Source organism: Pseudopipra pipra, chromosome 1 (genome assembly GCF_036250125.1).
Source record: "Pseudopipra pipra isolate bDixPip1 chromosome 1, bDixPip1.hap1, whole genome shotgun sequence".
Taxonomy (NCBI): Eukaryota; Metazoa; Chordata; class Aves; order Passeriformes; family Pipridae; genus Pseudopipra; species Pseudopipra pipra.
Window position 1 is genome coordinate 96,425,316 of NC_087549.1, and position 15,105 is coordinate 96,440,420.

The 15,105-nt window shown below is 43.9% G+C and overlaps 1 protein-coding gene across 4 annotated transcripts in view; it reads left to right on the plus strand.

Moving 5' to 3' along the window:
- KCNG2 (potassium voltage-gated channel modifier subfamily G member 2) overlaps positions 1–15,105 on the plus strand; it is a 56,663-nt gene that overhangs the window by 38,821 nt on the left and 2,737 nt on the right. The gene's annotated exons all lie outside the window — the stretch shown is intronic.

Sequence of the window (15,105 nt, forward strand, 5' to 3'; positions counted from 1 at the left end):
CTCCCTTTAACTTTAGTCCAGGAAGAGCCTTTCAAGGTTGCGAAGTAACCAGTCTGTCCCTTGTGGGAGTGTTCGGGGACCCAAACGCTCCCCCCTCACCAAGCTCCAGCTGTTTGTGGAAGTTTTTCCTCTTCACTAAGTCCAAGAAAGTAGCTTTGAGTCCTTTCTCCTCAGTCTGCTGTGTGATCTCTCTCTCTCAGTCTCATACCTCGGTTCGTAGGCTGCTGTAGTGTAGCTTATCAACATATGCATCCTGGAATGTTGATTCCTCCTCTGGGTTTTTGGCTGTCCTGCGTTTAAATCACGGCAGAGACATCCTCTGGGCCTCTCTCTTTGGTCCGTCTCCAGTTTTGCCTGGGATTCCTTTCCCTGGCTCCGAGCTGTTTCATCAGCAGCCCGTCCACTTGGCTCTGCTTCAGTGCTGAGCCTTAAAATCCACCCCCCACCAGCCTCAATGCAGTGGGGAGGGGAAAAAGCCCCCTAGCCTTGGCCACAGGCAGCTTGATCCAGTTATACACTGTCCCAAGTGTCCCGCAGCTGCAGGGGGTGGGAAGAGGGCCTGGCCTCCTCCCTCTTACCTCAGGTGCTATGAGTCACATCCCTCATAAACACTCACTCCAAATGCTGTCTCTAACTCTGGCCTAGGCAGAGTTGGGGGGGGCCGCAGGGCTCCCCTTCCCCCCGGATGGGGGAAAGAAGGAGCCCAGCCACCCCCTGGCCTTCTCCACCTACACACAGTAGACACCAACAGAAGAACAGAATGCCAACAGCTTCCGGTGCTGTGTATATATGATTTTTCAGCAGAAGCGAACAAGACAAGTGGTGATTGGCTCTCCAGGGAACACTGCCCTGGCACCCAATCACCCCTGAGCCCCCAACTCTCAGGGGGGGCCAATCTCAAACTATGACAGCTGGTAACTGTGCTTGTCTGTGAGCTATCTGAATGATACAGCCCTTAATGTAAAAGAATACATGTATTAGTCTATCCTTTGTGGATCTGAATCTAAATCTGTCCTTTACTGGCTGTCCACGTCCAGCTGTTTTATCTCAGTATCTGTATTTTACCGAGTGCAGCATTGCTCTCTTCACACACTAGGAAGACACATTTGCTGCTATCAGTCCCCAGCATCGCTGTTGCACAGCACACTGACCACTGCACCAGCTCTGACTGCCGCTGCCCAGGACCCCAGCTGCCTGGAAACCCCCTGGTCAAATAGCACACCATATGCCAGCTTTGCCAACTCTTTTCAGGGATAGGTCTTCCTCCTTGCAGGGCTGCCTTAAGCTGGTAATGAATAGAAAACTTTTGAAGGAATGATTGATTATTCTTGTTATTGGTTGTGTGGACAGAGTGCTGGATAACAACAGGTTGTATTTAGTTATGATTATATTTGGAGAGTTCTTACCTGGCGCCTCTTGGGAAAAAAAGAAATTACTTTCTGCAGTCTTTCCCCTACAGAAAAAAAAAACAAAAATCCACCCTTCCTGCTTCACTGAAGCTCTCTAAACTTTAGCGGACACACCTAGTTGTTCTATCGTGGTAGCTTCTTCAAGAGAAGATAAAGGAAACATGGTCCCAGTAAGAAAATCTTTCTCTGTTGTATCAGGAAGGTTAAGAGGAATGCTGTGTTTTCTTTCACTAATAGTTGCTTTGGGATTGTGGGTGGGGAAACAGCACTGTGGAATATGTTTACACAGAGTCCCTTAGTGAGCCTGCAGACCTTCTGCTCAAAATTCCCCCTTTCAGCAAAGTCACTGCCTAAGCTGTTCATATCTGGCTCTTAACAACTTGGGTCTCACTGCAGCATCTTCTGTTGGGTTGCTTTTCCCAAGTAAAGAGAGACATCCTTATGGGTCAAGGAGCTTCCCTGGAAGATTTAGAGGACGGTAGGTAACAATATAGACTTTGGGAGCCACACTGCAGTCTCTGCAGTGTTTTAGGCTTAGAAGTAAAAAAAAAGGAGAGTGTTCCTCTGTATTGCTTGGAGATGATGCAAGAGTTGACTAAGATAAAATTCCTGTTGACTTGTTAATAACTTTATTCTATGCCAGTGAACTCTTTCAGTCTACGGAATATTTTCTCATGAATAAATAGCAGGCTAAGGTCTTCTTTTAAATATTGTATAAGTATGCTGCAATATAACATTACTGGTAAATAATTAAACAGTTAAAACTCTTTCATAGGAACATTGGTAACTTCATCACATTGTTAACTGGTTTATGTTTGGTGCAATGTGGCTCACACAGCAAAATATGCTTCATGTTTAAGTTCTTTTAATATCTCTGGTTCCACCACCATAGCTATCTATACCTACCAATAGGTTTATTCTCCAAATTTACAGGCAAATCGTCCAGGGGGTCTCTGAAGCAATCTCATGATAATAGTCACTTGGCCTTCAGACATGTTTGTAAAATTACTATAGCTACTCATCATAGCCTGCTGTGTAATATCCTGGGGATACAGCACAGCTTCTTGTACTCCACAGATTGCTTCACTGACTTTTGCAAGAGAGCTTGTGCTCTGTGGGCTTATTGAGCACAGTCCCAGTGTTCTGAAAGAGAGAAATTGTTCATTTATTTGTAATAAAAATATCGTCTGGAAATTTCATCTCAGAGCTGCAGGATATGTTGCTTTCAATTCTAGAGGTTTGGAATGAAAGAAAGCAAACAGATTTACATTTGGCTAGACCTCATATAGCTAGGCTGAGGTAATGAGCTGATTCATCTGTGTGGCACTTAGAAAAATTGCACTAAATCATTCAACTTTATAAATGCTTACATTTTTGTTGCTTAAAATGTGGCAATTGAGATGAAATATGAACGTTTTTGAAACTGGGGGTTTGTTGCAGTGTCCATGGAGACATTTAGATTCAAGGCAAATTGAGTTAGAAGAGTGGCATACAAATGGGGAAAAAAAAGAAAGTTATACAATTTGTTGCAATAGTTTTTAAATAAAGGCTTGAGAAAGCACCAGGAGAAAACTTTAAGGCTGTTGGATTTTCTAAAGGTAAGCATGATATTAGCTCCAAGTAAAAACATCAAAAAGATAGTACTGAGTACAATCAGCCACATTTTTGAGGATGATAGCATAGTTAATTCTAGTCTATGTAGAATATTAATCAAACTTAGTATAATTTTTTTAAGGTTAAAAAGTTTTCAGAAGAAAATAGCTTCTGATGTAAGTACTTCTGTAAAACATTTGAACTAGTGCCACATGAGATTCTTCCTTAAGAAAAAGGCATGTTTCAAAAACTTATCTTCCATATTAAATGTTTACAGAATTTCTCTTAGATCTTGTAGTAGCAGAAAACCAACATAAGACATCATCCAGTAGCAGAAACACATGCAAGTCTCTGGTGTTGGCCCAGAGCTACTTAGGTGTTTTGCTGGTGATCTGGGAGAAAAGATAAAGCAATTTTGAATGAAATGTACAGGAAATGACACATTAGAAGTATCTGGCATGCTTAGCTGAACTGATTTGAACATGGGAAGGGAACTGCATGGCCATTAGGAGAGTGCAACCCCTAAGCATAGAAAGCCTAAAGGCCCCGGGACAAAAGAGTCCTTTGGAAAGTGGGGACTCTAAGGATTTGGAGACCCTGGTAAAACTTCTGGCTGTACACGATTTCCCATCTGACATGCTAGTTAAGAGACAAAGTGTGAGGCTTCAGATACTGTCCAGATTGGTATCCATTAAGCAGGCAAGTTGAAAAAAAAGTTGAAAAAATTATTTAAAATCTGAAAGTTCTGCTTTATAATGAGACACTAGAAGAGGTTTTAATGTACTGAGAATCAGAATAAGAGAATGTCTGTGGGCAACAGTGAACAATAATTGAAACCTGTGGCTAGAGAAACTCATGCTCTAAATTATAGTATGTTACTATGTGGGTAATTAACAATGGAAACCATTTATCTAGACATGCTTGCATACATCTCATAGAATTTTTAAATACATTCTGTCAGTCTTTCTAAACATTACAGCTCAGCTCAGTTGAAGCCATGCATATGATTCATGAGCCACTTGGCAAGATCCTCTGCTCCACAGGGGATCAGCTCAAGAGCCTCTTCTGACCTTACAGGTCGATGAGCAATTACCCTCCTGTCCCTGGCTTGCTGGTGCAGGAGGTGCCAGTGAGGATGATGCTGTATGTCTGGGACTTTCTTGGCCCTCATGCATATTCAGACCTGAAGGCATTCAGAAGATGAAATAAGCAGTGACAGTTCATAATTGTGATTAAAGGTGAGGGCAGCCAGAAGAAACTCAGAAGCCTGGAAGCTGACTGAAGAGGATGACATGGCATGAGTCTGGTCAAGTGAAAGTAGCATCCTAACCAAGGTATCTTGTCCAGCACTGACTATGTTTGTAGGGGGTGCTGCAGGGGCTGAGATATGCTACTGGTGGGGCTTAGCCCCAGCCAGAAACAGGCTGTTCACCAGGATACGTGCCAGCCCACCCCTCTGATGATTCACTCACTCTACCCTCACCTTTCCCTACAGTCACACACATACACACACACAAACACTCCCTTTCCCTCCACTCCAGCTCATTTTCTGAGCCTGGATTCAAATAGGAAATACAGAGAATAGTGTGAAGGTCCCAGCCATCCAATGCGTCCTGAGCTGTGTTGGAAAATTGGCACACGCTACACTGGGTGATGAGAAGAGAAATTGCAGCACCCTCCCAAAAGGTCTCTGCACTGCATGCCTGTGAGCAGACGCTGCAGATATTTTCTCCCAGTCTGCAGCTAGTTGCCTTCATATACATAGAAATATTGGGTATTTTAAGGTAAGTTCTTATATTCTGCACTGCTGTCACAGAAAGCACTGTTTTTACTGTTGCCTTGAGCAGAAAGAGAGAATATGAGAGGGTGTGTGGTTTTGCTGTGGTCAGATCCACCTTGTGAAAATCCATCCTCTTTGCAAGTGCAGCAGCACAATTCCAGCCTTTCAGTGCAAGGGCAATGTGGGAGCTGACTGCCAGCTGCGCCTGAGCTGCTACCAGCAGGAAAGCAAATCTACCCACAGGCAACATAGGCAAATCCTTCACTTGCTTTCAGATAAGAGTATAAAGGGAAAGTGAGCAGGGGGAGTACGGGTTTGGGAAAAAACATAAAAGGAAACCAGTAAGCTCTGTCCTCCTTTCCTCCAAGAGCAAAAACCAGACACCCCCAACTCTTATATCAGGTTACAGAGTTGCAGAAACCAGAAAAATTAATATGGGTCAGTAAAATGGGACTAGCAGTGAGTGGGAGGCAGGAGGATAAGAGCTTGAAAAACAGGAACTGAAAGAATAGAGAAACTGGGAGAAATGAGAGGGAAGATGTACTTTAAAATGCTATTAAGAATCAGTTATTCTTTAATATGATTAGTAAGAGAGAGAGGGAGAGAACAAGACTGAGATTCTTTTTTAGTGTGAGAGAAGCTTGAGGAGAAGAAAAAGGAGAGAGGATGCTGGGTTTAGGAAGACCACAGTTCTAGGCGCTGTACATCTGCGAGTATCTGTGAGCACAGCCAGGTGCCACCACAACATCATCTTTTCCCAGGTGCTTGGTAGGTGTGAAAGCACTGGGAATGCCACTGCTTTGTCACACAGCCCTGTCTCTCTTGGGCTGGTCCTTTCAGAGGAGTGTGGGGCGTAGGAATTCTCATTCCTTGGGGAAACTGTTCCAACTGCACCTAAGTGCCCTTGGCAAGAACTCTGGCCCTGCTCTAGTTCTGCAGTGTTTTGATTTATGCTGCCACTTACAGGAGATAACCCTCATCTTTATTTTTGCAATCTACCTTATCTCTGAGGAGCAGGTGTGCTGTAAGTGCCAAGTGCCATTGTTCAAGCTTTTCCAAGTGAGAACTGAGTCTGTCTTGTTTTCAGAGCACTAGGATAGAAAATACAATTCTTCAGAAATCAGATTTGCTAAGTTGCAGTGTAACTGGGCTTCTTCACGTGAAAGCTCAGGATGAAGCATTTTCTTAAATTTACAGATACTGGATTTAAAAAAACAACAACATTGTAGCTTCCAAGGCTCTGATGACTCTTATCAGAGCTAGAAAAGAGAGGGCACTGAGCAGGAAGATTTCTAGTTTGTGTAAAATCAGGGGAAGATGGGGGCGCTTGCCAGCAAGGAGGCTCCTGGTGCTTCATTGTTCTCTTGAGGTTTTTTTACTTTCAATTTCATTGAAAAAATAGGCCAAACCAAAGACAAACATTCTGGAAATCTGGAAATAGAAAATTGCAGGGTAACTTTAGTCAGAAATACTAAGAACATCAACGTTTCTAAATTGAAGCTGTTCTTTGCAGGACACTGTGGCTTGATGAAGTCATTTTTTTCTTGCCTTACTGCCTCTCTCCGTGGCAGTGACTCTGATAAACAAATCCCCTGTGCTGAACAGCCCTCTGAGACCAGGCTGGGTGGGTACTAATTGACAGGAAGCTCAGCATGAGCCAACAGTGTGCCCAGGTGGCCAAGAAGGCCAATGGGATCTTGTCCTGTATCAAAAATAGCGTGGCCAGCAGGACCAGGGAAGTGATCCTTCCCCTGTACTCTGCGTTGGTGAGGCCACACCTTGAGTATTGTGTTCAGTTCTGGGCCCCTCAGTTCAGAAAGGATATTGAGATGCTGGAGCGGGTCCAGAGAAGAGCAACAAAGCTGGTGAAGGGACTGGAGCATAAGTCCTATGGGGAGAGGCTGAGGGAGCTGGGGTTGTTTAGCCTGGAGAAGAGGAGGCTCAGAGGTGACCTCATCACCGTCTATAACTACCTGAAGGGAAGTTCTAGCCAGGTGGGGGTTGGTCTCTTCTCTCAGGCACTCAGCAATAGGACAAGGGGGCACGGGCTTAAGCTCCGCCAGGGGAAATTTAAGTTGGATATCAGGAGAAAATTCTTTACAGAGAGAGTGATCAGGCATTGGAATGGGCTGCCCAGAGAGGTGGTGGATTCACCATCCCTGGAGATTTTTAAACGCAGATTGGACGTGGCACTGAGTGCCATGATCTAGTAAATGGACTGGATTTGGACCAAGGGTTGGACTCGATGATCTCGGAGGTCTTTTCCAACCCAATCGATTCTATGATTCTATGAAGGGAATACTAGCCCAGGAGGAGGTCACCAGGCAGTGAGAATGTAGCAGAGTCTCAAGTAGTATCCTTAAAGGAAATGTTACCCAGAGTATATCACTCCTCCTTAAGTTATAGTATAGCCCCTCTCCACTGGTGTGTGGTGTGATCAGAGTGGGAGATAGTAGCAGCTGGCTGCTGGAGCACATACTGTTCCCTGAAGCTGCTCCCAGCCATGGTTACAGAGTCCAAGGAGTTTTAAGACATTGGATGTCTTGACATTTCACCCCCCAGCCTCTCTGGGTGAGGTACTGTGCTGTTCCTGATAGGAATGTGAAAATCAGGCAAGTTGATGGTGTTCTGTTTCATCGGTATTTTATTATCTGTTTTATTCTTTATGTGTTTCTTGCTTCTTGCTGATTTTAGGTTTTGGTTGCTCTCCATAAAGTAGAGCCAGATAACATTTGTTTCCCTCTAACAATTACTTTTGCTTTTGGAGAAATGTGTGCTGAAAGTGGGTGCAGGCATGCGAAGAGCTGGTTCAGAAGGTGGTACTAATGAAAGGGCATTTTTTGCACCTGTAGTACTACTTACCTGCTTTCCATTCTTCCCAGCAACTCTGCTAGGGCAAAAAGAAGCAGTACAGTGGACTGAAGAATATATCTGTGTATTGCAGGGGCCATAAGTGAAGGAGGCAGGGAAACGGAAGAAAGCCTTAAGATCACAGTAACAGTCTTGCCCAGTAGGTAGGTGTGTCTGTGTATTTCTCCTCAATTCAGATGTATATGCCAAGTCCATGCAGTCAGCTGTTAAGACATCTGCAGCATGTTCAGGGAAAAAATGTCAATTGAACAGGTTTCAAGGCTCAGTATTTATGGCTTAGAAACCCAAGGTGTCTAATTTTGGTTGTGCAGTTTGGGGCTGAGATGGCCCAAAGCAGAAGGCTGCTTCTGGTTTGGACAGGGTTACTCAAGGAAACACAGCTGGTTCCCTCTGCAGCCTCCTAGATGAGGAGTGCCATCCATGTCTCCTAAGTCTGCCAGGTTAGTGATAGGCAACCACAGTGCATGGGTAAAGACCTCATGCACGTGGTCTTGTACTTCCCTCTCATTGACTCCCTTCTCCAAGCTTTCCAAAAACACAGCCATTTGGCTTCATAGTTGCAATTGGAGGCAGAAATGAAAGGCACATGCAGGTAGCTGTATTTCAGTAGCCTCTTGACTGCACGACTGCAACTGAGTAGCACATAATGTAATTTCACAAGTTAATTAAACTCTGGCTGCGTATTTTAGCACACCCTGAAGTTACCTTCTAGCAGTTGCTGTAGTCTTATGTCATCTCCTTTTTTCCTGTTGGTGTTCCATGTTTATTTATTTGCAGCTTCACTGGCAGGATAAAAATGGCAGGCCAAGAGGTTTTGAAAAGTGGTGATTTGGGACTGTGCTGCCTCAGGATCAAAGGAAATTCAGAGAGGTAAGCAGGTGTAGCTCCTACCCACATCCTTGCCCTTTCTCCTCAACAAAGACAAGTTGAACAGGGACAATTGTACAAGAGCTGTCTTGTGTCCATAACATGGCTGCACACCATGAGAGAGAACCCTTCCCACTGAAGGCAAGGCTCTGGTTACCTTTGCTAGCAGCTGGGCTGAAGATTAAGCATGAACTAAGCTATAGTTACTGATCAAAGTGTGTATAGCAAGAAGCAGAGGGCCCTTTCATGGCCCCTTGGTGACTTTAAAAACAGAAACTGCTATTTTGACTTCACAGCCAGCCAGCTTTGAGGACAGGCTGCACAGTATCTGAATCATCTTTGTTCAGGAGCACAAGAAATACTCAGAGCGGGCTGACTGCAAGTTCAGCCTGACCCCAGCTTTAATGGCAGATGTACTGAGTTACAATCACCAAGTCTGTGGGTGGTCAGTGGCAAGGGGATTGTGCCTGCACCCCAGGGCAGGGTGGGATGCTGCTCTTCCAACAGTGGGTCACATCACAGGAGTCATGCACTCATCCCTGCTGTGAAAACTATGTGGATACTTTTCACCGGAAAATAACTTTTCATCAGAAAACTGCCTTTCATCAGAAAGTGCCAGCATGAGCAAAATCTTGGGGTTTTGTTGGTGAGGCATGTTTCTGGGAATGTTGCTGTTTTGCTGGAATTTTTCTTAGGGAAGGCTTTGTCATTTTACAGTGACAGTTGGGACAAGGGAGAGAAAATGACCCAGCACCCCGTGCTCCAGGCTCTCCCACACACTGGGACAGAGCCAGCTGCAGGCTGCCATCTTGCTGGCATGGGAGCAGGAGCTGAGTCTCTCCCAAACCCAGCAAATGCTCCAAGAGTTGGGCTACTGAATAAGTGGTAGTGGAGGAGTGTCTGTCCTCTGAATCACCCTGCATATGTTCATTTAAACAGGCAGCTCAGCCTCACTCAGGTCTGAGGGGAACACCCTAAGCCTCTGGGCTCTGGACTGTCTTACAGCACTGGGGCAGACCTTGTGCAGCAGCCTCAGGGACTTTGTCTGCAAGTCCCTTAACTCAGATCTCTGATGCCAAGATCTCAGTTACATCAGAATTTCAAGTTCTACATTGTTGTTAAAAAAGAGTTTGATCTCATGTGCACAGAGAAACACTTAAAATGCATGATCCAAAAGACTAAAGTAGCAAGGGGCAAGTGAAGAGAACAAAAGAAGTATTTTACAAATGTCATGATTTTAAAGCTTACTTTTGTATGCAATGCCTCTCATGTTTAGCTTTCTTTTTTTCTTAACATATACCTTTGACAGGGAGGGAAATCTTCACTACGGGGTCGAAGTGGGCAGCATTTAAACTTCTTCCTTGAAAATACTGTGGAACTGCTGACCATACAAAAACGTGTGTGCAAAGCAACACAAGATCTGGGGCGGTTAGAGGTGAACTGGCTTTTGACATCTTCTAATGCTGGAGAGATTAGAAGATGGTGTCAAAGCCCGCAAGAATTTAGAGGAGAGTCAGAATTTCTTCTCAGGAGACTAGAGGACAAAGGCAGGATCAAAAAGGCACACAACACACAGCAGAGAATTTTTCAGAGGCTCAGTAAGGGGAAGTACCAGTGAAAGGAGCCCTGCAAGCCAAACCAAAATGTTTCCGAAAGATGTCTGCGACTTTTAGACAGACTATACAGAGTACAGCTGGATTTGAACTCCAGTGAGAGCAGTTTTTCTTTTTGTAATTTTCCTTTTGCCAAAGGAGCCTTTGGCAAATGAAATGTTTCTCCGGAAGAAAGATACTGCAGTTGGCGTTTTGACAGCAAATTTCTATAGATCCTAATGAAGGTGATTTACTTTAATTTGACTGCACAGAATTACTCACTGAAAGCTTCCTTCATTTGTTTTCTTGTGCCCTGAGTTAACATTAGTATATATGGCCTCCCCAAATCCTCTGCAACTGCAGATATTTCTCCATACTCAAGTAATTTCTGCACAGGGAAAAAAAACCTGCTTGCTGTTTGAAAGAAACAAATGTACACACATAAATAAACATACATTTTGTAAAGAACAACTGTTTTCCCTGTGGTCCATTTTCAGAAATCCAGATATGGAAATGTAATGATAAAAATGTATCCATCAGATTACAAGGTGAAGAAGTCTGGTTCATTGGTATGAGAGCCAGCTATTTGGCTTATAAAAAGTAAAAAGCAGTATGTAGTTGTTAATGTACATGTTTATGGCCACAAGCTGGTATAGCTCGATCTTTTTTGAGAACATACAGATTTGATGCAGACCTATTTCGGGCAGGATGCTATTCTATTCTGGTAGGACTTGTTTTTCTTGTGTTCCAATGGCTGATTAAGTCTTGGGTGGGGTTTTTTTTTTCCGTCTGTGCATGTGTCTTTCTGATAATTTTTGTTTTATTTCATAATCAGAAAAAAACCTCGAAACTCTAAGCAGAGTTACAGCATCCGGTGGACTCGAATACAGAGTTAAGGGTTTTAGAGAGAAAAATCGCGAGTTTTTTTTAACCAATGCTGTAGTCAAGGGGGGAAAAAACTGCAAAGAAAAGCAGCTGCAGCTGAAAGAAACGAAGCGCAAAGAGCATTTTTGCTGTTGCTGTTTTTGATTTCATGTGAGGATTATAATAGGTCATAACCAGATGATATTGAAACATGGTCCAAGGGACAGGAAGACATTTAATTAGTGGAAAAAAAGACCTCTAGCAGGTTGATTGATGCACAGATCTGTTTTCTAAAAGCCTATTCAGACCCTCGTATTCTCAGGACAGCCTCTGGACACATCCTAGCTTGTTCAGATTACAGTAGGTTAATAACGATACTGAGAAAGATCAGCACTTTGCTGGAGATAATTATGCCTTAGCTGAAAGTGGGGACTGTTGCATCCTGTTGAAATGAACTCTGTGTAGCAGAGCATTATCACTCCACTCTACTGGATATAAACATTTTGGCATTCACGTTAGCTGTCAGCTGTGGATAGTGGGAAGAGCGGAAAAAAGCCAGGGCCCAACATCGGCTCTAGGTAGAGCACATTTCAGCTCTTCATTACCTTGATGGGCAAATACACCAGCTTGGTTCTGCTGCCTTGGGTGACCCGAGCTTCAGATACCACCAAGCCTCTTGAGCTCAGCTGAACCAAGGTTACCAGGCTGCTCCTGCACTTGCGTTTAGGATGTAATTTCTGCGGGAAGATTGGAGACATAAATAGCAAAGGTGTAGGTTTGTGAACCTACATAGGATAAATGTGTCAGAGCGTGGGAAGGCAGACAGAGTCTTCCAAAGGTCATCTCCACTAGTAGTCTTTTAATGAGGAACAATTTTCATTCCTGTTTGTTCCCACATCAAAACTCATATACAGAAAGAAACACTTTGGACAGTCTCTTTTCCACATGCAGCTAATAGAAAGTGCTGAGGGAATTAGGTACCAAATTAGCTATGAGACACCTTAGTGACTTTGTAGGTCTATTCCAAGGCTAAATCCTCCATAGGCTTCAGTGACTTTCCTAAAACTGTTAGTGGCACAAAAATTCTACATTTGCACATCAGCATCCAGAAAGCTTTCTGTCAGATAGGTATCTTAAAGCAAACTCTATATTAGTGTCCATACATGGTGGTCCAAGTAGTGGCATACCTGTCAGAGAAAGCAAATTTGCACATTGGGTTATTTATCTTCTTGTCACTGCTAGCTGCTTTGCTCAAGCCAGAGTTATTCTTCTCTGGGTTGTTATCCTAACATCTCAGTCTGATCCTTCTGTGCACCTGCAAGGGTAGTATCAAGTGCTGCAATTCACCTGCAACCATTGCCTTTAGGTGTGAGAGCAAGCATATCCCAATGAGAGATTCCTAGGAAGCAGGGCTCTGGGACAATATTGGTCTGATGGCTGGTTTCTGAGTCATAAGGAGAGAAGTTGACATCCCTGAAGGCATGGAGGCCCTGCAGAGAGACCATGACAAATTAGAGGACTGGGCAATCACCAACCATGTGAAGTTCAACAAGAGAAATTGATGGATGCTGCACCTGGGATGGGGCAACCTGGATGTTTGTACAGACTGGGGAATGAGATGATGGAAAGCAGTGCCATGGGAAGGGAGCTGGGGGTCCTAGTTGACAGCCAGTTGAATATGAGTCAGCAGTGCCCTGGCAGCCAGGAGGGACAACCCTGTCCTGGGGGCATCAGGCAAAGCATCACAAGCTGGTCGAGGGATGGGATTGTCCCGCTCTGCTCTGCACTGATGCAGCTTCACCTTAAATATTGTGGCAGTTTTGAGCACCGCAATATAAAAAAGATATTAAGCCATTAGAGAGTGACCAAAGGAGGGCAATGAAGAGGTGAAGGGCCTTGAGGGGAAGCCGTATAAGGATCGGCTGAGGTCACTTGGTCTGTTCAGCCTGGAGAAGAGGAGACTAAGGGGAGACCTCACTGCAGTCTACAACTTCCTTGAGTGAGAAAGGGGAGGGTCAGGGACTGATCTCTTTGTGGTGACTAGAAATGACCTGAAGTTGTGTCAGGTGAGGTTTAGGTTGGATATTAGAAAAAGGTTCTTTACCCAGAGGGCAGTTGGGCACTGGAACAGGCTTCCCAGAGAAGTGGTCACAGCACCAAGCCTGGACAATGCTCTCAGGCACATGGTGTGACTCTCGGGGATGGTCCTGTGCAGGACCAGGAGTTGGATTCGATGATCTTTGCATATCCCTTCCAACTCAGCATATTCTGTGATTCTGTGAAGTTACAGTGGCACAGGCAGAGTCCTTCCAGTGACTTTGTGAGCTTTGGCTCTGGCCCACAGAGCCAGATTTGTGCAATGGTGTGAAAGCATCTTGGTTCTTCATCTGATGGGAGAGCCTGACAGCTTAATTATGCTGTGAGAGGAGCAAAGCTCCCAGAAACAAAATCTGATGTCCTATGTGTTATGTTTGTGACAAAAATACTTACAACCAAATTAGTTTGGTGAGGCAGACATAAATTAAGCTTCTTCTAGTCTTCACACGTATCAAATTTAGGAAGTTAAAGACAGGCTATCTGAGCTACTACACTAGTAAACCAAGATTATCCTTCCTCCCTGAAATAATCTTGACAGCAATTTCAATAGGACAAGCAATTTTTCTCTTCATATCTGCATGACCTCCTGGGTAACAGTGGGAGGTACATCATATGCCAATTGAAAGTGAAATAAAAAAAAATCTATAAACACAAGGCACAACAACCTTTTATCATGGTTAATACAAGAACCATAAATGCTGGCTCTGAGGATTCCTTTCCACATCTGTTTTTCCTGTTGACATCTCCTTAGTTGCTGTCTCAGTCTCTTCTTAAGTGTAGAATGTGCAGGGTGCCCTGGCATTTGGGTTATCATATTGAGGTAACACACGGCTTTATAATCAGTGTGATGACACTGGTCTTGCTGCTGGTGGTGCAGCAGCCCTTGAAACGTATCCAGTCACTCCACAACATTTTGGGGAATGCTGCAGTTAGCAAAGAGGGCAAATGTCTTAGCACTCTTTTGATGTTTTCTTTCCCAAAAGGGAAAAACCTGTGCATACACACTGAGAGAGGGATGAAGTTAGGATGTGGGGCTGTGCAGTAAAAATTTTCTTGGCTTTGTGTAGCAAAAGACACCTGTGGTGAGTATGTGGGCAGAACTGTTAATAGATGTGCCAGGTTCCCAGCTTCTTCAGTGGTGAAACGGGGACCAGCTTGACACAGCCTCACCACTCTTGAATGATGTTGTATTGCTATAATTTAGCATAGGCAAGTAAAATGAGGTTGGACATTGGGACCTAATGCCTGTTGCATCCAGTGGGAGTCACACACCCCACCAGCATGGATGGACTCCTACATGCTTACAGTTTTCACAAACTGTTCAGTCAGACTGGCACACTGAATAAATATACACTTCCCTTAAATAAATATGCACTTGCCTTCCACAGAAAGCACCCAGAGCATTCATACGTTTATATGAGCATTTAACAGAGAAAACAGCACTAGACCTATAACTGTCCACATCAAAATCTCTCAAAGTGGAGAGAAGCTGATTATTATTCAGCTGGAGTTACCAACAGTGATGTAGCAGAGAATTGTCATAGTATTTGTGTTGTTGAATTAATAACTGAAGAGCAGCCATCATCAGCATTGTTGTTTATTGCTGTTCCAATGCACCAAGGCTGACTTGTTTACAGGCATCATAACTAAAGAGCTAGAGTTCTCTTTATTTGCCACTAAGCAAGCCTGCAGGGAAGAGCACCACTTCCAGTGCCTCAGAAAGCTTGAGGAAGGCATTGTGGTCACTGGTTGTTACAGGTGAGGTAACTAAAAATACTTATCTCTCTGCCCCCCCCCCTCTATTTTGTGGTATTTTTTCTTCTAGAAATACCTACATTTATCAGTACTTTATATAAGCTTTTGACTGTAGGGCTAGTCTGTTAATAAATGCTCACTGGAATATAAAATATGTTCTATATTCAGTGAATAATATAGATAACTCCAAGCATATAACTTAAAATGCTGTAGGTGCTTATGAGCCATTTATAAGCAATTTATTGTTGATCAGGAAGGGAAGGAGGAATTGCACATT